The following is a 23,959-nucleotide window of genomic DNA, read 5'->3' as shown; positions in this document are numbered from 1 at the left end:
AACCCTTTCATGTCACTTTTCACGATTCTTAAAAAAATAGCAGACCTACAAGCTCGTAGCTTGTAGATCTGCTATTTTTCCATAGCTAAAGCAAAACATAATGCGAACACCAAAAAGTGGGTTCCCGCCCAAAATGAGTTAAAAAGAAAGATTCAGTACTCAAAAAAAGACTCGCTGAAGGTTTTTTGTGTACAACTCCCGCCCGTCGAAGGTCTTATCCGAGCCAAAATAGACGTATACTGTTATGTGTAAAGTGCGACTCCAAGGGATTTTTAAGAGGTTTTTTTACACGCAGACTTTTCCCAAGGAGCTGAACAAAAAGAGAAAAGAAAAAAAGGAAACCCCAGCAACAGATCAAGGTAAAAAAGGAATTATATCTGAAATGACAACACAGCTAAAGTCTCTTGGCTCTTTCCTGAACACATATGGTAATGATATACTGTATAACAGCAGCGTAAAACACAAAACAAAACAAGCATTCAGCAATTATTCTGAGGCAAAGAGTACTTAACCCATTCTGACCTGAGATCAGATTCATACGAGGTTTTTCACTGGACACACAATGGTCTGATTATAACCCATTCTGACCTGAGATCAGATTTAAAAAAATGGCAGTCGTTCTTCGATTTTTCAAAAATAGCAGACCTACAAGCTCGTAGCGCGCCACTCGGTGGCGCGCTATGAGCTTGTAGATCTGCTATTTTTCAATAGCTAAAGCATAACATGATGCTGACACCAAAATGGGTTCCCGTTCAGAATGGGTTAAGTCATGCTGCAATTTCAAACATTTATGCATAGGAAAATGTGGATCACGACAGATTGATCTACATACTGTACATTTAATTAAGAAGAGTTTCCAGGATATACCCTTGTGGAAATAGTCTAGCGTTTTCAATTCAAGCATCCTATGTTTGTATAGAATTAAAAACATCAGAGCTACAAGCTGTATATGTCTGTATCAGCATCATGTCAAGGTGACCGCGTTGAGTATAGTCGCATACATTGTATCAGCAGAAATTAACTCAGAATACAAAGTCAGTGATTGGCATTCAGAGATACCTGGCACCCCTAAAGTCTATGCATAAAATATGAGCCATTTGCATCGTCGCCTGCCATATAGCGGTGACCCGCGGAGCAACTCGGAAATGTCTTCGTATACGGTACTACTAATGCATAAGAATGTTCAGGCATTATATTTATTTATTTATTCATTTATTATTCGATTAAGAGTTTGTTTAAGTATTCTTTGTTCAGCCTGCTGTGAGAGAATATACTGTAATTAGGCTAGTTTGTGTAGAGCTTGGCAAGTCCCCAGATCGTCGTCCTTAAAAAACTGTTTTTTTATTCAAATTGACTATGTTCTTTCATAGCGGGGGCTCCAGGAAACTATGAGATACTGTTTGGATAGGCAAATAAGCAGTGGGGGGGGGGGGGGACTACCACTCTGCAACATGGTTGTGGTGGGAGAGGGGGGGGCGGGGGTGAGGGAGCAACTGCCACTCTGCAACATGATTGCAACATCAAAGGACTGTGTAAAGACATGGAAACTGTCATCTGACGATCTGACCACATGCTTCAAAGACACGAAAAGAAGAAGACAAGTCAGAATATGGAGATAAGGGGTTCATGTGGCCAATTAACCCATTTTGACCTGAGATCAGAATCTAAAAATGTCTTCTACATCCTGACAGTTTTCTGAAAAGCTATGTTTCTATGTCAGTCGTTCTTCGAGCTTGTAGATCTGCTATTTTTCAATAGCTAAAGCATACCATAATGCTATACCACCAAAAGGGGTTTCCCACCCGAAATGGGTTAACTCTAAAATAGCTGATCCACAAGCTCACAACGTGTCGCGCTGCAACATGCTGTGAGCTTGCAGATCAGCTATTTCATGAATTTTGTTGATGACACATTGAAAAAATGTACAAAAATAAATCGGGACACGGCTGCACAGTTGGCGACACCAATTTGCTAAAAATTAAAGATAAAAAAAAGATAGATAAGATAGAAATCTAATAATGGCCGATATCGGACAAAGTGATATATAGTAATCACTCTGGTTCAATTTGTTTTCCCCTCTTGGCTTTTTAACCTCCGCTGATTAGAGGGAACATCTGCAAACAAGACCTCCATTTCTTCACAACCCCTTTCATATTTCAATCCCGGGAAGGCAAAAAACTCCAAGAATCATTACCCAACATGAGCTCATCGTCAGCGCATTCATAATTCAGCGTAATGGATTATGTAATTGCTCCATTAACCATTCTGAACGGGAACCCATTTTGGTGTTAGCAACGTGTTATGCTTTAGCTATTGAAAAATAGCAGATCTACAAGCTCATAGCGCGCCACCGAGTGGCGCGCTACGAGCTTGTAGGTCTGCTATTTTTGAAAATTCGAAGAATGACTGACATTTTTAGAATCTGATCTCAGGTCAGAATGGGTTCATCAGACCAGTGTGTGTCCAGTGGAAACCTCGTATGAATCTGATCTCAGGTCAGAATTGGTTAATCAGAGAGAAGATACCCCGGCATGCTCTCCTTTATTCCTATGCCTCTGTTGTTAAAATAGATGCTCTGTTTGTAGAAGCAGAGAGTTAAAAAGTCCTCTCTCTGTTTGGCCGCGGCATTGAGACTCTTGCTCCTCGCTCCCCGATAGCTCGGAGCCTCTCTGCTCTGCGTTGCTTATCTTGGCTCCAGCCCCGGGTCCTTGTGGTGCAGTCGCAGACAGCTCTTCAATAAAGTATGGCGCAAAAGAAAAAGTGGGCGAAAGGGCAAATAACGCCTTCCAGGAAACCAGTTGTCAGGACCGAGGCGTCACTTTAAGTCGTATAATTTATTGATATTTGCTAGACGCTCATGTCTCTCTCTCTCAGAGAATGAATATTCCAGGTCTCTATATATATATGAGGCCTGCGGGCTGGAAGCCGGCGGCGGCCCGTCAGTCCGTCACAGATTAAAATGTGTGGACGTGTTTAAACACACTCGTCATCCCATTCCAGCAGCTGGCATCAGTTGTGAGGGACATAATCCAAACAGAGTCACAACCGTTTGTCAAAAAAAAGGAGAGGGAGAGAGGCGGGAGGGCGGGGGGGGCTTTCCGACGTATTCATCCTTACCATATTGTAGTTAACCCATTCTGACCTGAGATCAGATTCTAAAAACGTCTTCTACATCCTGACCGTTTTTCATTCTGACCTGAGATCAGATTCTAAAAATGTCTTCTACGTCAGTCGCTCTTGGATTTTTCAAAAATAGCAGACCTACAAGCTCATAGCGCGCCACTCGGTGGCGCGCTATGAGCTTGTAGATCTGCTATTTTTCAACAGCTAAAGCACGACATGAAGCTAACACCAAAATGTGTTCCCACCCAAAATGGGTTAATATCTCCAATATGAGATCTTCAATAGAAAAATAAATATATCCCCTGGGCCTTTTTTTTACGTCTTGATGTCATCCGATTGTCGTCACTGCAGCGGGAGCCACCATTGTTTTTACACCAGCCTATCTGATCTCCCGTAAAAAAAAAAAAGAAAGAAAAAAAAAGGTCAGTGACAGCAATGGCCTCTTGTGAGCTGTTAAGTGCATTGAGTGGTGACAGCAAATGATAGTGTTCTTCTTCGCTGGGGGGGGCGGAAGGTGCAATAGAAAAAAAACCCAAAAAAACACTCGTGATTTACAGGAATTGCAGCTCCCCTTATCATGGTTATTTTCCCTCTCTGGCGGAAATATTAAGCCATTTTAGGCAGGAACCCCTTTTGGTGTTAGCATTGTGTTATGCTTTAGCTATTGAAAAATAGCAGATCTACAAGCTCATAGCGCGCCACCGAGTGGCGCGCTACGAGCTTGTAGGTCTGCTATTTTTGAAAACTTGTCAGGACTTAGAAGACATTTTTAGGATCTGATCTCAGGTCAAAATGCGTTAAAGAACCACCATTCTTCTGTGTATCGTTAGAATCTGGTCTCAGGTCAGAATGGGTTAAGCCGCTTCCCTCCCCCAGATTGTATTTAGGGGCTACTCTGTTCTTTCTTGTGCCTTGTTCCTGCACTTGGGAGAGCATGTGGGAGAGTGGGAGAGAGGAGAGCACTAAAGCATTACGTATTCAACACTGTGCATGAGTCCAGAAAAAAGGCCTCTCTCAAATCATTAAAAGAAATAGCTCACCCCGAACATTTTAAATCCAGTCATTACCTACTTTACTCCTTTTGTCCACAAAACACTCTTGTCTCCAAAAAACCTAATGGCAGCTTTCTCTCCTAACGCAATGGAAGCCAATGGCGAACCAGTGCTTTAGTAGTTCCAAAAATAATGAGTCTACTCTGACACTGACTCAGAAGTACTTTCTGCACGGCTTAAAACGAATGAGATGAAGATTTGCACTGGATAATGGTAAACTACTATACGCAAGTCTTTTCCAAACACAGTGCAGCCAACTTGGATTATTCTGCATAATGCACTTTTTATGTGTGTTTCGGAAGGGGGGGGAGTGGGGGGGTGGTGGTGGGGGGGGCTTTATGGAACTATAAATACATAAGTACTGGTGGTCGGCTTCAGTTAGCTGGAGAGAGCTGATATGAAGTTTTAGCTAGCATCCTGCCAAGTTGCCAACCTCCCTGATTGTTTTAGTGGACGTCCGTGTTTTGACTGGCATGAGGATGAGTCCACAACAATAACAGCAGATAGTGTTCATCACGTTGGCTGAATTGTGAACCGTTCAGCTGCATCGGCGAGGCGCTGTGAGTGCTTTGTAAGATAGAGGCTATTTTGGGAGAAAGTAGAAAACGTTTGGAAAAAAATAATGCTCGCGAATTTTCGCTCTGTGTAATGACGTGCCCAAAAATAGGGACGCCAGGTTGAGCGAGCCGAGAGTGGCTAATGGACTACTAGAGCTATGAAAGAGAGATGGAGACGGTGCACAATTAACCCATTCTGACCTGGGATCAGATTCATACGAGGTTTCCACTGGACACACACTGGTCTGATTAACCCATTCTGACCTGAGATCAGATTCTAAAAACGTCAGTCGCTATTCGATTTTCCAAAAATAGCAGACCTACAAGCTCGTAGCGCGCCACTCGGTGGCGCGCTATGAGCTTGTAGATCTGCTATTTTTCTATAGCTAAAGCATGACGTGATGCGAACACCAAAACGGGTTCCCGTTCAGAATGGGTTAAAGGTAAGAAACATTTTTTCCATTGTGAGTAATGTCCATGTACGTAAGTGTAGCTAATGCCTTCAAAAAGAGCCCACACGTTCACCTCACCGAAGTGACATTTAAATACAGTAGGCAGGAGACATTTTCCATCCATTTCCCTTCCTCAATCCCCCCCCCCTACCCACCCACCCCCACCCCTCTCTCTCTCTCTCTCTCTCTCCCCCACACTGTAATTTGAAGCTGTCACAAACAAATCCTCCTATAGCAGACCTTTCCAAATGTCAGGTTCCGTCAAGCGGGGATGTGACGGCTTCCTCAAAGCAGGCCCTCGCGGAAACTTTGTCAGGAAAACAAGGGGAGGGTTGAAACGCAGCGCCATGCATATTTATGGGTATTCATTCAGCACCACTCTGAGTCTCAGCCCACTCTCACCACCGCTGCACGGTTCCCCAGAACTCCTTGGGCAAATGAGGGACTGACTTACGGATCCGACAGGCCCACTTGACTCAGATTTATCCCATTCTGACCTGAGATCAGATTCTAAACAGGTCTTCTACATCCTGACAGTTTTCTGAAAAAGCTATGTTTCTATGTCGGTCGTTCAAAAAATAGCAGATCTACAAGCTCGTAGCGCGCCACTCGGTGGCGCGCTATGAGCTTGTAGATCTGCTATTTTTCAATAGCTAAAGCATACATAATGCTAGGGGTTTCCGCCCAGAATGGGTTATTATACCTCTGAGCATTTGTTCAAGTTTTGTAATTCGATTTAGCTTTATTTGTTTACAGTTATTAACTAAATAAACCCAGAAAGGTGCAGTTCGACTCCTGGGAAAATTGCAAGTGTGGTTGCAGCGTTGCACCGACGACCACACTTAGCTGGCTATAAGAACAGTATGATGACTGACGGGTCCCCTAAAGAGTTCATACTGAATAAATGACTAAATAAATAATAAAGTCAGGCAATTACTATAGTCTGGTTGCCTCTGGCAACCACACTTATAAAATCACTGGTCCGGTTCCTTCACAGCAGCCACTCATCGTTTAAAGCTGTAATGCACCCTGGTTGTGTAGAGAGCATGCATGGGTTCTCAAAGTGGGGTTCCGGGGACCCCCAGGGGTCCTTGAGGGAGTTCCAGGGGGTCCCCAGCTAAATGATAGTTTGGAACTTAGTCTGTAACTTAGTCGACGAACATTTTCATCCTAGTATTAAGTTGATTAAATCAACAGTGCCTGGCGCCCAGCGGCCCGCTGTGTCCGCCACGCTCCCCGCCGTCAGCCGGAGCATGACAGATAAACCATGTGATAATAATCACCGGCAAGTACGTTGCCTCAAAACTATCGCTACAGTTGATGTCTCTATTCATACAGGTGTATGCCTTTTTATCTGCGGTGAAAAATGTACCTCGTTCCATGAATCCTGACATAAACGTTTCCAATGAATGTGAAGTTTTTTCTTGCTTAATTGAAACGGATTAAAACAACAGAGAAAAAAAGAGTAAAAATACAAAAACACAAAAAAGGTAAAACAACAACAACTATATTTAAATGGATTTCACAGAGCACCACAGAGGTAATTATGTCTAGTAATGGCGACGGCAACTGTGAGGTCCACTGCAAATTGCACGCACACACACAGACACACAGACACACGCACACACACACACATACACACACAGGCAACAGGAGACTGTGGGAACAATGGCTAATGGTTGCAAACAGAAACGGTTGGTGGCAGTTGAGGATTTTGTACAAAACTCAGTAACTTTTATGACTTTTAACCGCAGGGGACACTAGGGTCCCTGCGGTTAAAAGTCATAAAAGTTACTGTGAATAGGGACACTATAGGGTCTGGTGGCATGTCATCAAAATAAGACCATCATTTAGCGGAAATAGCTGATCTACAAGCTCACAAGGGCCAGCGTTTCCAGTCCACTAAGTTGTAGCAGCGACGGTGAATTCGTCTTGATAGATATTGCCTTAAAAAAAAGGAAACACAAGCTGGTGTCTTTGAGATTGACAGCCGTCGCGGAGTCCCCCTCCAGGCATACCCTGAGGCTGAGATCTCTTTGTACGCCAGAGCCTGAGGAATCTAACAAATGTTTCATAGATGTTTCCTGGCACATCCCAATCAAATGATTACGCTTTCTTGACTAAAACTAACAAACCCACACTGGTATCCATCCATCCACACGTTGCATTATACGATGCTGTCATGGCAGGTAAATATGTTATTTTTTTGGGGAGGCGTGACTCTATTTTTGTCTACGGTAAAAATGATAATCCTGATCAACGTTAATGGTTTTCATCGAAGTTGACATCCAACGTGGCGCCAACTTGATGTAATATGCTGAGACGATCAGGTAAGCACAACGTTAATTGACCTCAATATGGAGCGATACACCGTTCTCCAAATAGACGCTCCCCCGGGCTATTGAGAGATTTATATGCATAGTATACGACCCATAGAACTGTCCGTCGTCAACGCAGGATATTCATATATTAAAACATATATTGTCAAAACCAACGTACAGTTGATTTGGATGGCCGCAGCACCAGGAGGGGGTGGGGCGGAGACGAGCGGGTGGGGTCGACATATGGCCCTTACTGGGCTGCGTTCACACATTCAAGACACCTGTCTTGTGTCTGTCTTGTGCCTGTGTTTAAAGGCCTCTCCAATGCATTACCAATGGAAGCCCATATGGTTTGACCAAACATTTTGTTTGATGGGGGGAGGGGACACATCCATCAAAGCTGTGTTCAGACACAAGTCAGGTGTCAGACACATGGCGAGTGTCTTGAATGCAGCAGAAAGGTTGATGAAACCTTCGGAAATACGCCCGAGGATGTCAACTGACACATGTGGCATGATCATTTTGGGAGTTCAACATTTCGCTGATAAATATGCAGAAGACGTAAAGTAATATTGAGCTCCTCACATCAAAATAAATGGGATTTAAGTTTGAATATCTGTAAAGTTTTCCTCTCAACAAAAGGAACTGCGAGCGTTAAGGTCAAATCTCAAGATCCATTCCCTCGTATACAACGTGAACCTTCAGTCCTTGAAGCGGAATTTCCCCCAAGCCGCATGTCTGAAACTAATTCAGCACGTTGGTGTTCAGCCAGTCAGCACACTGTGTCGACTGACAAGTAGAAGTGTGGAATCGCACAGTTCTGCAGCTATAACCCATTCTGACCTGAGATCAGATTCTAAAAAGGTCTTCTACACCCTGACAGTTTTCTGAAAAAGCTATGTTTCTATGTCAGTCGTTCTTCGATTTTTCAAAAATAGCAGACCTACAAGCTCGTAGCGCGCCACTCGGTGGCGCGCTATGAGCTTGTAGATCTGCTATTTTTCAATAGCTAAAGCATAACATAATTGCTAACGCCAAAAGGGGTTCCCGCCCAGAATGGGATAATTGTGAGGCGAATCTCGTAATAAGCAGGAGCGCCGACTACACACCTAAAAAGAAATGAATTTTGCAGGATATGCCGCTCTGGGGATGAAATGAATAAATAAAAAATAAAAAAACACACGAGCCGAGACATCATGAGCAACGGAGCAAAGTTCACGGCGGTAGAAGAGAAGCAAAAAGAATAACACACCCGAGCCCCCCCCCCCCCCCCCCCCACACACACACACACACACACACACACACACACACACACACACACAACAACAAGGCCTCGACAAGGCATCGACCGAGAGAGCTGTTACATCTGCATTTCTTAAAGACAAGCCTGTGAGTAACAAGAAAGCTGTCCTCTCACTGCACCTTGCGTGAGATGCTGAGCCAATAGAGGTGGTGGGGGGGCTCTGGGGAGAGTGGGGGGAGAGAGAGAGGGAGAGAGAGAGAGAGAGAGAGAGAGAGAGAGAATGCAGTAAGAGGAAGTAGAAAAAAAGCCTCTTTTCTGCCTTTTTTTCCATTTCGAGGAAGTTTGTATCACTAAATCTAAAATCTACACACCATCGCAGTTTGCATGCGGTGCGCCGTCCAAAAACCCACCTTTAGTTTTTGGCACATTTATTTATTTGAGTTTTCTCTCTCTGTCATCATTCCCTTGCATCAGCCCCAGAGGATCCGAGAGGCTTTCATATGGTCGCCAATGAGGGCTGCAGCCATTTAATAACAATGCAATAGTGCCTCACAGCAGTGGTCCAGTGTAGCTCGTACATCCCTGCCGGGTGCAGATGGCACGTTGTCTGTCAGTGCTCTCCGAAAACATTCTCTCTCTCTCTCTCTCTCTATCTCTCTCCCCCTCGCTCGCTATAGCTCTCCCGAGATGTTTATTCCATTCTGGGTGGGGAAACCTTTTGGTGTTAGCATTACGTTATGCTTTAGCTATTGAAAAATAGCAGATCTACAAGCTCATAGCCCGCCACTGAGTGGCGCGCTACGAGCTTGTAGGTCTGATATTTTTGAAAAATCAAAGAACGACTGACATATTAGAAACATAGCTTTTTCAGAAAACTGTCCGGATGTAAGAAGACTTTTTTTAAATCTGATCTCAGGTCAAAATGGGTTATTCTTGTTCCAACAACCGAACCATCCATCCTCTACACACTGTCAGCAGCGATGTTCACAACTCTCTTCTTGAGAGAGAAATAACACACAATCACTCCACACCACATAATATCCTGTTTCATCTCTGGGTCAGCTGAAGCTGAAGATGATCCGTGCGTGTGTGTGTGCGTGTGTGCGCGTGTGTGTGTGTGTGTGTGTGATAAGCCTCTCGCCTGTGTCTCACAGCCTCCCGCCGTGGGGGACATCTGGAGGAGGCGTTGCTGTGTACTCAGAGAAGAGGTGGGGAGTTGAGGGGCCTGAAATATCACTCTCCAAGGACAGAACTGGCTTTCATTAACACACAAAGGGGAGGGAGGGGGGGAATTAAAATTGACTTTATAGCATTTATTCAAATAAACGCGGCTATAATGCCGCCATAAGCCATGCAGTCACCTTGCCACTATCCTCTCCAAAAAAAAAACCATCCCGTACGTACGCCCAGTGGCCCCTTCCCCATCTCCATCTCACCACTGAGAGTCATTACAGCACATTTTGATGAAAATGGCCGGTAATTCAGCGCACAGCAAAAGGGCTCCGGAGCGACCATTCCACAAGGTAGCTGTTCATTATGCACCAGCGGGGGAAGAGCCTCTTCTTAATAGAGTGCCGGCCATAAACATCCCTCATCATCACCGGACCTGCCATTTGATCCTACCTCTGGGGCTCGCTGCGCCCACAGCGCATCTTCATTCATTTCCTTTCGGCGCGACCAAATGTCTGTTTATACCCGGTAATGGACTATGCCCTGAGAGTTGTTACGGAGGGACAAAGTGAAAGTGCCCGACAAGAGTAGTGCGGTAGCCCGGTGATTAACGACTGAATTAGAAAACAAGTCTGGGTCACCTTCTTTAATCCATTTTGGACGGGAAACCCTTTTTGGTGTTTTAAACATTATGTTACAATTTAGCTATTGAAAAATAGCAGATCTACAAGCTCATAGCGCGCCACCGAGTGGCGCGCTACGAGCTTGTAGGTCTGCTATTTTTAGAAAAATCATGAAAATGTAGTGCAAATCTTTGAATATATATTCTTTCAGAGCGAACGTTTTTAACTCAAATCTTTGCTTCTTGGGAGGGGGTCCCTGAAACAACATATTTTCAGGTTGGGGTCGGCACTCAATTACATATATTTTTGGGGGTCCTTGACATGAAAATGTTTAGGAAACTACTGACATATAGAAACATGGGTTTTTCAGAAAACGGTCATGATTTAGAAGACATTTGTTGAATCTTTTCTCAGGTCAAAATGGGTTAACGCCATGATGGATGGTCCAATGCGGGGGAAATCTGATGGTGTTTTGTTGCGGCAGCGCGGCTGGCTTCGGCGAGCCGGCCATCGCGGTTTGAGCCGGGTGACAGTTCCATTTTTACAGTGCACCGCCTTATCAAAAAAACCACCGCCTCTATCCCAAATCGATGTGTGATCGATAGGGCCGATGGCGCACCGTAATTAACGGCCACTATTAAACGACGTGTGAGGTTCCAAATTGAGGCGCTTTACGGCCCCCGATAATAGCCCATTCTGGGCGGGAACGCATTTTGGTGTTAGCATCATGTCGTGCTTTAGCTATTTAAAAATAGCAGATCTACAAGCTCATAGCGCGCCACCGAGTGGTGCGCTACGAGCTTGTAGGTCTGCTATATTTTTGAAAAATCTAAGAGCGACTGACATAGAAGACATTTATAGAATCTGTTCTCAGGTCAGAATGGGATAGGCGTCACGTTGATGGTTGTGCAACGAGACAGTGTGCCCCATCGCCACTTGTAAAGCCTTAGTTAGCGGTGGCCTGGTTCAGCTGCTCCTATCTGCCATCTGTCCTGTCACAGGCAGTTTACAAGACTGTGAACGAGGGTCGCCATCTGTCCCACCTCGATGGGGGCGCACAGAGGGACGTTTTGCTCGGGTTTTTTTGGCATGCCCGACTTCTCCTAATGCTGCACAAATGTTTGGAGAGACATTACATAAGCAATGAGACGTGAACTAGAGGGAAGAGAGGGGAACGAGGAGAGAACGGAGTGAAAAGAGAAAGAGAATTATTATTTATGAAGGGAAAGATGGAGAAAATGTGCCAGAGGGATTTTTTAACCCTCGCCTCCCTGTTTTGGGCATGTCGTTATAAAACGGACCAATATAGGTATAGGCCTCATGCGTGGTGAGCTTTAACCTATTTAGACCTGAGGCCCATTCTAAAATAATTGGCTTCTATACAGTCTTCTACAGTTTTCTGAAAAACCTATGTTTCTATGTCAGCGGTGCTCAACCTTTTTCATGTCAAGGACCCCCAGACATATCTGTATTTGGCCGCGGACCCCCATCTGAAAATATGTTTTTTCCAGGGACCTCCCCAGAAGCAAAGATTTTAGTTAAAAATGTTCGCTCTGAATGAATATATATATATTCAAAGATTTGCGCCACATTTTCACGATAAAAAGAAAATAGCAGATCTACAAGCTCGTAGCGCGGCACCGATCTGCAATTTCTCAAAAACGAAAGTATAACATTATAATGCTAAAAAACAAACAAAGGGGGTTCCCGTTCTGAATGGGTTAAGATTGGCTATTTCAGCATGACACCATGCTATAAAACAGGGCCTTAAATGGTTAATGGGGGGTGAGAGATGGTCCCAGTGGTTAGTGGTTTTACAATCCCCTCCTTTTGGCCCAGGCTGGAGATCAGCCGCGGGAGCACATTCAACTCCAGCGTTGCGTCAGATTGAAGCTCCACTGGGAGCAAAAAAAAAAGGCAATCTGGGAGACGGAGGAATGAGGTTCGACCGGTCAATGAAAAAAGGTGAGGCCATGGTCGAACAGAAGAAAACCACACAGCCTTTATACCGACCGGGGAGGAGGAGGAGGAGGAGGAAGAGGAGGAGGAGAAGGAGGAGGAGGAGGAGGAGAAACCGCCGACCTGATGCACGGCGCGGTGCACTACTCGCGGCGCTTGCCTCACAGCCCTAAAGTAAAAGGCTGTTCGTTCATTGTTGTTGATCCGTGTGCGAGCACGTACTGTATGAAAGGTGAGGCGGGTCATCCCGCTAACATGATACACCCATGAACATCCTGGGAGAGGTTTTTTCTTTTTTCCTTCCCAGAGTAGCGAGGCATGTTGCTGCAACTGACACCCGGAAGAGAGAGTGCATTTGCATGTTATTAATTCATTTTGACCTGAGATCAGATTCTAAAAAATGTCTTCTACATCCTGACAGTTTTCTGAAAAAGCTATGTTTCTATGTCAGTCGTTCTTCGATTTTTCAAAAAATAGCAGTGGCGCGCTACAAGCTTGTAGATCTGCTATTTTTCAAAAGCTAAAGCATAACATAATGCTAAGTTAACACCAAAAGGAGTTCCCGCACAAAATGGGTTAATTCTCTCCCATGCTACCCCCCCCTTCACCGGGGGGATCGAGGCGAAGCTCTCTCGCTAGCAAACCGAGGCATGTGAACGCGGGAATCTCACGAGGACGTGAATTTGATCTCACCCTTCCCTAACTCATCTCTCCGTACAACCACCACATCGTATATGAAGAAGGCAAGGAGGGTGTGTGTGTGTGGGGGGGGGGGGGGGGGTTATGGGGGTTGAGGAGTCTGTGGGGGGCGTGTGGGGAGGGGGCTTGGTAGTTCATGCATACATACATTTGATTAGATTCATTTCCTTGGCCCAGGCCTGACGTTAACAGTCCGCAACTGGCAACAAACTCGAATCACAGATTTCATGTCACATAGGCTATTTCTATACATTCAGTAATAACTCTTCCCCGTGCAGTCGTTCATGAATATTTCATGGCGTTTCCCAACACAAAACCCCATAAGAGTTACATCCAAATATTAGCACTACTGCACTACTTGGAGGAATATCTCATTTGCAAACCTGGAAAAACCCCACCCAGCTTCATTAACCAAGTTGATATGCAGATAAGTGAAGCCGGGCGCGGGATAGCAAATGATGATGATGCGGTGTTTGGTGTGGTGCGGTCGGTACGGCAGTTTGCTTCTCTGGCAGATTGCAGAGTGAGGGATCTGGTTGTAATGCAGGCGCCATGGTGGTGGTCCCACCCCCCACACCACCCCCCATATCCATCTTTACAGCCTGCCCTGCAATTAATGATGCACTCTGATGTTCCTGGAACCACCCCCCATCCTGAGTGAGAGCGTGCGTGTGTGTGTGCATGTACGTGTACGTATGTGTGTGTGTGTTCGTGTGTGTACATGTTCGCATCAACATGAGAGCTAATTCTCTCTACTATATACACCAGCGGGATAACCACTGAATTTGTATTCCGTAATGAGACATGCGGGCCCAGGATGATGGTGAATTTGTAAGCACGCACCAACCCTCTCATAATTCCGTTTAGTATTTCTGTAAACACAAAACGCGGGCCAATACTAGTTACAGTACAGACCCCTCCCCAGTCCCCACCAACACCACAACCCCCCCCCACACACACACACACACACACACACACACCCCTCCGCCTACTCCCCAACCCCACCCTCCTCCTCCTCCTCCTCGACACCCATCAAGACTCCCGACATCTCACAAGAACCCAAGGGCAGGAGAGGAGATACGGCAAATCACATCATGGGACATGAAATTAATCCGCCACAGCTCTCTCCCAAAACATTTGGCCTTCACACGTTTTAACCCATTCTGGGCGGGAACCCCCTTTCGGTGTTATAGCATCATGTCATGCTTTACTATAGCTATTGAAAAATAGCAGATCTACAAGCTCATAGCGCGCCACCGAGTGGCGCGCTACGAGCTTGTAGGTCTGCTATTTTTAGAAAAATCGAAGAACCACTGACATAGAAACATAGCTTTTTCAAGAAAACTGCCAGGATGTATAGAAGACATTTTTAAGAATCTGATCTCAGGTCAGAATGGGTTAACCTTGAAACTGTTTGTCTTGTTTCACTGCTGCCCGTGCAAGACTTCACAACACCCCCCCAACACCCCCCCCCTGCCCCACAACGTCCAACAGAACAGAAGGGGGGGGGGGGGCTGATGATGGCACAACAATGGCTACGCTTTGTTAATTATTCAATTGGAATCCTTCACCGTGCGGCCGATGATACGTTGTAATTTCATTTCACTTATACGTCCGTTTCATAATGAAATACACAACTGAGCAGGGGGGGGGGCCTCCTCTTGCCTTATAAACGTCCCAAAAGACCACTTCCGTCTTAAGATAATAAAAGGCTTTTGTGTGCCTTTTGCCTTTGTAGAAATCCTCGGTGGATTATGCAAGCCGCTGGATTCAAGAGAGCACATCAATTAACGTGCATTAAATGAAACGAGTATTACGTTGTGTAGGGAAAATAATTAATAACTCTAATTGGCGCTTCTATTCCTTGGCTTGACTCCCAGCCAGCATCACACCTTGTGCTATAACTAACAGGACTCCATCCCCCCCCCCCCCCCCCCCCCCCCTCCACCACCACCACCCCACATGGGTCACGACATAATCACTGTCTGACCTTTTAACACAGCTGACTGAAAGACAATCTCCTTACAATCTCTCATTCATTCTAGCTTCACATTCTAACGTGAAGCTCATAAAAGAAAATTCACACAGAAAATTGTGCTTTGTTCTGAATAATAAAAAAAAGCTTAAAACATCTGGATCATGTTCGGGGGCGGGCGGGGGAGAGGGGGGTTGTATGAATCCCATTGCTGTATCTTGGCAGAGTGAAATCACACACTGGCAGGCACGGGATCCTCATGCTACTCCAACCGATTACAAACTCTTCAGCCCTATTCCCAGGAAAAAGACATCTAGGGCTCCAATTATCCTTCACCCCATGTGTGTGTGTGTCTCTGCAGAGAGAATGGAATAGGCTGCAATCGGAGGATTCAGAGGGCAAGTTAATGGAGTCAGCCGAGAGAGAATAAGGGGGGGGGGGGGAAAGTAGACACCCCTCACCCTTCCTCTAGCCCATTTTGACCTGAGATCAGCTTCTAAAAATGTCTTCTAAATCCTGACAGTTTTCTGAAAAAGCTATGTTTATGTGTCCGTCGTTCTTCGATTTGTCAAAAATAGCAGACCTACAAGCTCGTAGCGCGCCACTCTGTGGCACGCTATGAGCTTGTAGATCTGCTATTTTTCAAGAGCTAAAGCATAGCACAATGCTAACACCAAAAAGGGTGTTCTCGCCCAAAATGGGCTAGTAACCCTGGAAAAATCAAGACAGAATAGAATAGAAGGAGCCTTTTGGAGAACAGAGAGAGGAGGCAAAGAGATTGGGGGGATATTCATTACTATGTAGCATTTGTAAAAGGTTAAGAGGAATGCTGGACCAGTGATCATCCAACTCTTTGGGGTTGCAGTGAGTGGTTGCTGGCTGCATGTCATCTTAAACTGATTCACTTTGGCCCAGAGCAAACCACAGTGGGGTGGTGGTGGGTGGGGCGGGGTTTGGGTACCAGTGTTTCCCCCGTTTCCAGTTCTACCTCCCAGTTTTTTTTTTTTTTAAGTTTAGTTTTTTTCCCTCTCTCTCTCTCTCTCTCTATCTTTTGTCTTTTACATTATCCTGGCTTTCAGCTGAATCAATCTTGCCTTTGGTTGGACGAGATAATGAGCACGTTCGCTTGGCTTCAAATGAGCACCACTCTGCACCCCGGCTCCCACAACCAGCCCAGCACCGTCACATACGCACGCAGACTCTTTGGAGGAAGGCAGTGAGAGAAATGGAGAGAGAGAGAGGATAAGTCTCAGCCTACAGAGACCAATTAAAAGCACATATTCAAATTGACCTAAAAGAAACACAGTCAGGCATTCATTTATAGTAGTAGTGCCCTGTCCCGAAAGCTCCACTTCGCCGTCAAATCCATCCCCATTGTTTTCAACTCTGGCAGGCGCACAATCGCTACACAGAAAGGAGACAGAGGGGAGACTTAAATAGTGTGTCTTATCTTTGTATAATCAAAGACTATATAGAGAGAGGTACAGAGCCCACTCGTTTTCACACTAGATACACTCAGTCTCTCTCTCACAGAGCCTGGGATTCATCAGCCCCGGTCCGTACCAAACCAAAGCATGCACGCATCAGATGATCTGTATCAAGCGGTGGTGGAATAGAGAACTCAAGTTGAAATCCATAATGATCGCTGCAATTAAGACTAGCACAACCGCAGAGAAAGCCACTCCTCGGAGGATGAGGCAATGCATCGAATTAGCAGTCTCTCTCTCTCGCATGCACACACACACATGTTGTAATGATAACGACGACGCATTCTCACATTACATTGGAGGTCATGTGTCGTTACATTTGCAATACTGTACGAGTGTGGTTTAGTGTGCTCGCTTGCTCGTTAAGAAGCTCAGCGGCTATGTGGGAAGACAATCTCCGGGCTGGGTATACAGCTGTCACGATTTACACATTTAAGTTGACGCTTAATTGTCAATTTTGGAACGGCACTGGAAATTGGAACATTACGAATAGAAATTACATTTCTGTTTTCGTATTAAGGTTTCAAGGGTAATAAAAACACTGCACAGGGCAGATATGACAAATGACTGAAATAGTCTGTACGAAGAAATTACTGGCATTTTTAAAGATTTGATAGGCTACTTAAAAAAAGAAATGTGGAAATAGCTGATCTACAAGCTTACGTGTTTGCAAACTTGTAGATCTGATATTCCTGCTTTTTTTTATGTATGACATTTTTTCAACATGGACATAATTATGACAAAATAATTAGCGATTAGACGTATAGTCACTAGTAGGCAGGAACCACTTTGAGTGGCATAGAGAAACCATCAGATGTTTGACTGCATAACTTTGGTCCAACATTTCGGAGGGTCCGGCCCGCCCGCAGCGGGCCAGGCTATAGCGCTCCCCTCCATCCACGCTTCCTTCCAGGGAAAGCTAGCTGGCCATAAATCCCCTCTAATGGTCACCGGTGAGAGAACTTTTTAACCCATTCTGAACGGGAACCCGTTTTGGTGTTAGCATCATGTCATGCTTTAGCTATTGAAAAACAGCAGATCTACAAGCTCATAGCGCGCCACCGAGTGGCGCGCTACGAGCTTGTAGGTCTGCTATTTTTTTGAAAAATCGAAGAACGACTGACATTTTTTAGAATCTGATCTCAGGTCAAGAAAGAATGGGTTAATCAGACCAGTGTGTGTCCAGTCAGTGGAAACCTCGTATGAATCTGATCTCAGGTCAGAATGGGTTAACACGGGGGGCTTAGCAGGCCCACTGTTATTCACCCATAGAGTGAGAGTCTCTGGATGATGGATGGTAATAAATATTGCACGGGGCTAACGGAGGTCCCCTCGGAGACGTTCAATTGCCTTGAGTGATAGGGTGCTGCTCAGCAACGCAGGCAGAGGATGGCAGAGGGGGCAGGCTCTGAGAGGGAGCGAGAGGTAACTAAGTCAGTTCAATTTCCTCTCTGGAAACATTGGACGGGGACGGCGCCCCCACCCCCCTCCCCCTCCCCTCCCCTCTCCTATCCTTTCTATTACCTCGTGGTGACAATGCGAGGCACAGAGAGGGTGCAGAGAGAGGAATGGTTAAGTTATGGGGGGGGGGGGAAATCCGCCGCCATCGCATTCGCAACTTAACCCATTCTGACCTGAGATCAGATTCATACGAGGTTTTCCACTGGACAACACACTGGTCTGATGAACCCATTCTGACCTGAGATCAGATTCTAAAAATGTCAGTCGTTCTTCGATTTTTCAAAAAATAGCAGACCTACAAGCTCGTAGCGCGCCACTCGGTGGCGCGCTATGAGCTTGTAGATCTGCTATTTTTCAATAGCTAAAGCACAACATAATGCTAACACCAAAATGGGTTCCCGTTCAGAATGGGTTAAAAGCAGCAGTGCGTCTGACTTTTCTTTTTTTTTTTTTCATAACAAGGGATTGATCACCCCAAGGAGGAAAAACGCTCTGCGGACTAATCTGGTGTGTGACCCATCGTACCTGACGAGCGAAAAGGGAGAGCGATAAATGCTGAGGAGGGAGTTATGATGGTCGTGTGCAGCCAGCAGCGGTACTCACTACTGTGGACCAGCTTAATCCATTCTGACCTGAGATCAGATTTTAAAAAAAATGTCTTTTACATCCTGACAGTTTTCTGGAAAAGCTATGTTTCTATGTCAGTCGTTCTTCGATTTTTCAAAAAATAGCAGACCTACAAGCTCGTAGCGCGCCACTCAGTGGCGCGCTATGAGCTTGTAGATCTGCTATTTTTCAATAGCTAAATCATAACATAAACACCAAAAGGGGGTTCCCGTTCAGGATGGGTTAATCAGGCTTTCTGACAAGGGGGGCTTTGTTGTGCTGAGCTGTCGTCCACCATCTTAAATGCTTCCTTGACAATGGCCACAATGACAGAGCAGATGTCCACACAGCACACATCTGTATAGCGGCCTTATATTCCTCCTCCGTGCACACCCCCTCCTCCCCGCCAAGCATGTGCACACTACAGCCCTCCATCTCTCCCTCACACACACAGTCACACACACACACACACACACACACACAACCCGCTGTGCACGAACATGCGCAGTTGCGCCACGCACACGCTCGCGAGCAAAGGGCTGCCTGCCTTCCACAGGTCTTTTCAGCTTTCAAACGTCAATCAAAATGATCAAATTGCCTAATTTGGAAACTATTTATATAACAAAGTAATAACAAAGAGAAAGTAATCATTTCATGACGATTCATGTTTGTCAAATCAAGATTACTTTAGAGTACACACACTCTAAAGTCTCCGCTATCACGTTTACTTTGTGAGAACGTAACTTTTTACTCATTTTAATTCAAGTGATGGGGAAGACTTATAGCTCAGCAAGTGCTGATAATCTGATGCTAATTAGGCTAATGCGGGCAAGTGTTCTATAATTGATTTTAAATGGTGCAATTATTGACTTTACTTATTGGATATAGGTTAGCCAGGGGATTATTTAAACTCGTCCCACAATGGTTTATCCATTTCAACACAGCTGATCACACTGGAAAAGCCATATTTTACACATACCCTACAAATAAGTCAAAATAGTAAAATAGTTAAGCAGTGATGGCCACTAGGAAGAGTTGACAACCTATAATAAATTGCTGCACCTCTCCCTTCCTACAGAATCATATTTCCTTGCTAGTAGTAATACATGTACCGTACTTCTAGGGACATGTGTGCCAGCATCTTACACAGCACTGTGCACACCAGGCATTCCCCCATCTTGCAGCAAACAATCTTAAAAAAAACGAATTATTAAATAAATATGAGGGTTATTGGCTTGGCTGGCAGTGCTTGACACACAAGCAACTCCCAGGTGGAGTCTGATGAAGGACCTCAATGGAAACAACAAGCCATTAAATGCTTTCTTGCGTTTAGAATAGTTCCTCTTGGCAGACCGTGTAATTGAACTGTACTTTCCTGTGCATTTTTCTGCAAACTGTCAATAAAGTATTCAATCAATCAATCGGTCAATCAATCAGTCAATCAGTCGAACCAGGTGGACCGTAAGCGTGTACACTCCGGGACTGGGGGAGTAGTACTAGCAGGCTAAGGTTTGTACTGTACAGTACAGTGCAGCAGATGTGCATGTGCCCCATTCATTGTAATCACTTATGTAAAAAGAATATTCATCGGGCAGCCAGAAAGCACACTGCGCTCCACATTACACGCAGGGTGGCGTCTCTCTCTCTCTCTCTAGTCTAAAAGCAACACTATTCTGCTTCTATCTTCACGCGGAACTCTTTTCAACTGTGGCGTGTCTGTCGACTCGAGGATTCGTGTTGTTGTGAATATTATATCCTCGCGGGAACATGTACAGTCTGTACAGTTTACCAGAACGGCGCGCATAACCAACCACCGTATAATGCACTTCCTTCCTTATTTCTTTAAAAGACAAACTGTGGGTAAAAGAAAATCTCCTTCGCCCGTCCCGACCTACGGTCGGTCTCGCAAGAATAACATCCTGCAATCATACGGTGGTGAGACAAACAAACTGAGAGAGATCCTTAAAACCAACAACAAACATGCATCATGTCATACTATGTATGCATATGCCCGCGGCCACCGCGGACTTCAAACGTATATAAAACCATGCAGTTCGTGAAGGAAGATGGTCAGAAATGTCCTCTTGTGTTGTTGTGCACACAGTACACACACAATTCACTCGACCGCCGTTCCTCGTCTTCATGGCGCAGTAAGGTGAACACACACATGGTCACACAGCTAGAGAGGTTTAGTATGTATGCGGACCGACGTGAAATATCGAATACAACACAGCCATGCACCCACCAACACCACCAGTCCACCTCCCACCATAATAACTCGTCCGTTTCAAAGAGAAACTGATCGAATAAACGTGTTTTTCCGGGGGAATTCTTTCTCGATGCGATGATGATCATCTTACCTGGATGAATGATGTTTAGTATAGTTGCAAGTTGAGTTGAAGAAGCCGAGTTTATGTTGTTTTTTTTTCAGGCACGCATAGACATCATCCGCTGCTCCACAGGAAGAATGTTTTCATCTATTGGGATTTTTTTTTCTCCCTTTCCTCTTGAGTAATTCTTCTGATCCACCTTTCAACTTAATCCTCGGTCGGGTTTTGCGAGAAGGTTTTCAGATGAAGAGAGACGAAGGCGTGGAAAAATGAAGTGATAATTCAAACACACACCAACGTGGGAATATATAAATATATATATTGTGTCCACAGTTTTCAAGACGAGCGAAGGCAGGCGGCGAGTAGGTGTCTATAGTAGCAATAACTGTTTCTGGGGGCTTATTCTTTTTCTCCTTTTTTTTCCTCCTTCTCTGTCCGTCAGTCTTTTATTTTTTTCTTCTTTTTTTTTTTGCTATAGTCACACTGTCTCTGTAACTCTCTGTTTTTTATCAAGGCGGGGTCTTGGGTCGTTTAAACCAATGACATAAACCTATAAGAGCCAGCCTCGCCCCCCACACGTATCCACTCTTCTATTCACACGCACGCGTGCACGCGCACACAGTCACACACACTCTCTCTCACACACACACACACACAGCCATTCTCCCAGGATTAGCACGGGTGAGCGGGCACTGGGCTGCACTACTCCACACTCCCATACACTGTGTGTGCATGCACTAATACTTGTGGTCTCAGTCCCAATCTGGTTTTATGTAAACCTCTGACTGTGCTTATTATAGAGATCAGTGCTTCTGAAAACCTGTGGGCCAGCCAGGCATGGGGCCCCCCAACCGGCTGGGGGCCCCCCATGCACCGGTGGTGGTGGTGGTGGTGGCCCGGAGGGCATTGCAGAGGGTAGGGAGTCGGGACAGCAAATCCTTGGCAAAACTACACAAATATTGTAATGATAATATTAATAGTAAACATTAAATATTAATATTAAAAAATCACACTTGTGTGAAGTGAGGGGTGCTCGTATATCATCATACGTCACATTCCGTGCTCAGCCAATCAAATCATCACATTCCGTGCTACAAACACATTCCGTGCTCAGACGGACATACACAGAAAGCTGTGCATAGGAGGGGCTAGCGACTTGTTTACATCAGGGTCCTCCATTTTCAATTCATCAGAACATTTAAAGACGTACAAATATAGGCCTATATGCTTCTATGAAAAACAGGAAATCATATATACTGTACAGTCAAAGAAAGGCAAAAACATGTACAGTATGGGGGGGTATCTTTGACTTTTTTACAGGGGCCAGTTTCATTTTTGAGTTTCATCGCATTGATCCAATTGGAACGCAATCGATTGATTTATCATCAAAATGAACACTGAAAATGCACACGGACCACCCATCTGACCACCCATCTGACCACCGCAGCAGTGATCAGATGAGATGGGTGGTCCGGGGACACTTTCAAATGGCTGAGAGCCACTGGCTTATAGATCACCCACATTATGCAGGCAAACCTAGACGGGTAATACTTAGTTTTTTATTTGTTGTTGCTTCGACTTTTTATACTTAATAAAAAGGACTTTGTGACCACAGTGTGAGACCGTTTCCTTTTTGAGAGGTTTATAATTTTAAAAACATTGATTCCCTTCTAATCAGGTCTAAAGGGTCATTGATTGATTAGACAATAATTACAAGGACACCAGGTGAAAGCAATTAAGGAGTCCTGGTAGTAGTACCAGGGGTTCCAGTGACTGGGCTGGGATAAAGCAGTGGTTTTCAGCCCTTTTCATGTCAAGGTCCATCATTCAGTCAGCATTTTGAGCCACGGACCTGTCGGAACCAACCACCATTTGATGACATTTAGCCTCTCAGACCCAACAACACGTAGATTATTTTGTTATCGTTGGGATAGAATTGTGTCCACAATTCCATGCTGTATTGATGTGGTACCACATTAGGAAAGATAACAGGCAAACGTTGATCAAAACAACAATTATTCTACATTCTCTATTTTGTGTAGAAGTCTTGTGAATTACGTAATGCAGATGCAAAAGAATAATTTAACACTTGAGAGAGCATGAAACCAAATGAAACGGTTATGGGTCCATTTGGTTTCATTTTAAGATCTATAAGGGTCCATTTGGTTACCAACTCTACCATCATTTAGCTGGGGACCACCTGGAGCCTGGAAACCCCTCAAGGACCACCACTGGTGGTCCCCGGACCACTGGTTGAGAACCACTGATCTAAAGCATGATATGGCAAAAGGGTAAAGGGAGGCCCAGTTTAATGTAAAGTGTACAGTACACACCCGGGGACAAATTAAGATTGTTATGTTGATATCGCTATGGCAGAGAAGCATATACACAGTATGCATGTGAAGTGTATGAATCCTGACACACCGTGCCTCTTGCATAATAACGGCATATGATGGTATGCTGCTGTATTTTATTCACTCCCTTAGCCATGCTCATTTCACTCAATGTTATGTGAATATAACACAGGCTATACCAGGGGTCAGTCTCTCTCTGGTGCAAAAAAATACAGTATTGTGCTGCGTTGGTACATAATACCGCACTGACACATATATATATGCTATTGATTCGATTACACTAGCAATGCACATGACCCGATGCTTCTGAATGAGTGACTGGCGTCATGGGTGATAGCACATAATTGATTTGGCTCTTTTGGAGACTTGTTGCACACGAGATCCGACAGTAATCCACATGATTTTCATTAATCCGTGAAGGATTTTCTTTCTATATATCCTCGGAAAAGTAGAAGCCAATAATACTGTACAGGCCAAAGCACACACAAAACACACACACAACACACACACACACACACACACACACACACACATCACACAGTCACTT

The 23,959-nt window shown here is 44.9% G+C and overlaps 1 protein-coding gene across 5 annotated transcripts in view; it reads right to left on the bottom strand.

Moving 5' to 3' along the window:
• LOC308333357 (C-terminal-binding protein 2) overlaps positions 1-21,535 on the bottom strand; it is a 150,777-nt gene extending 129,242 nt beyond the window's left edge. For 3 of the 5 annotated variants that reach the window (XM_080789717.1, XM_080789716.1, XM_080789719.1), the window contains exon 1: positions 21,089-21,534. The gene's annotated coding sequence lies outside the window, so the exon portion shown is untranslated. Of the gene's footprint in view, positions 1-21,088 lie in introns of all 5 variants that reach the window. The other 2 variants (XM_080789721.1, XM_080789720.1) reach the window with 1 other exon arrangement.
• Positions 21,536-23,959: the final 2,424 nt, after the last annotated feature.

This window comes from Protomyctophum bolini (genome assembly GCF_963924005.1).
Source record: "Protomyctophum bolini genome assembly, chromosome: 18".
Lineage (NCBI taxonomy): Eukaryota > Metazoa > Chordata > Actinopteri > Myctophiformes > Myctophidae > Protomyctophum > Protomyctophum bolini.
This window is presented reverse-complemented; position numbering and strand designations above follow the sequence as displayed.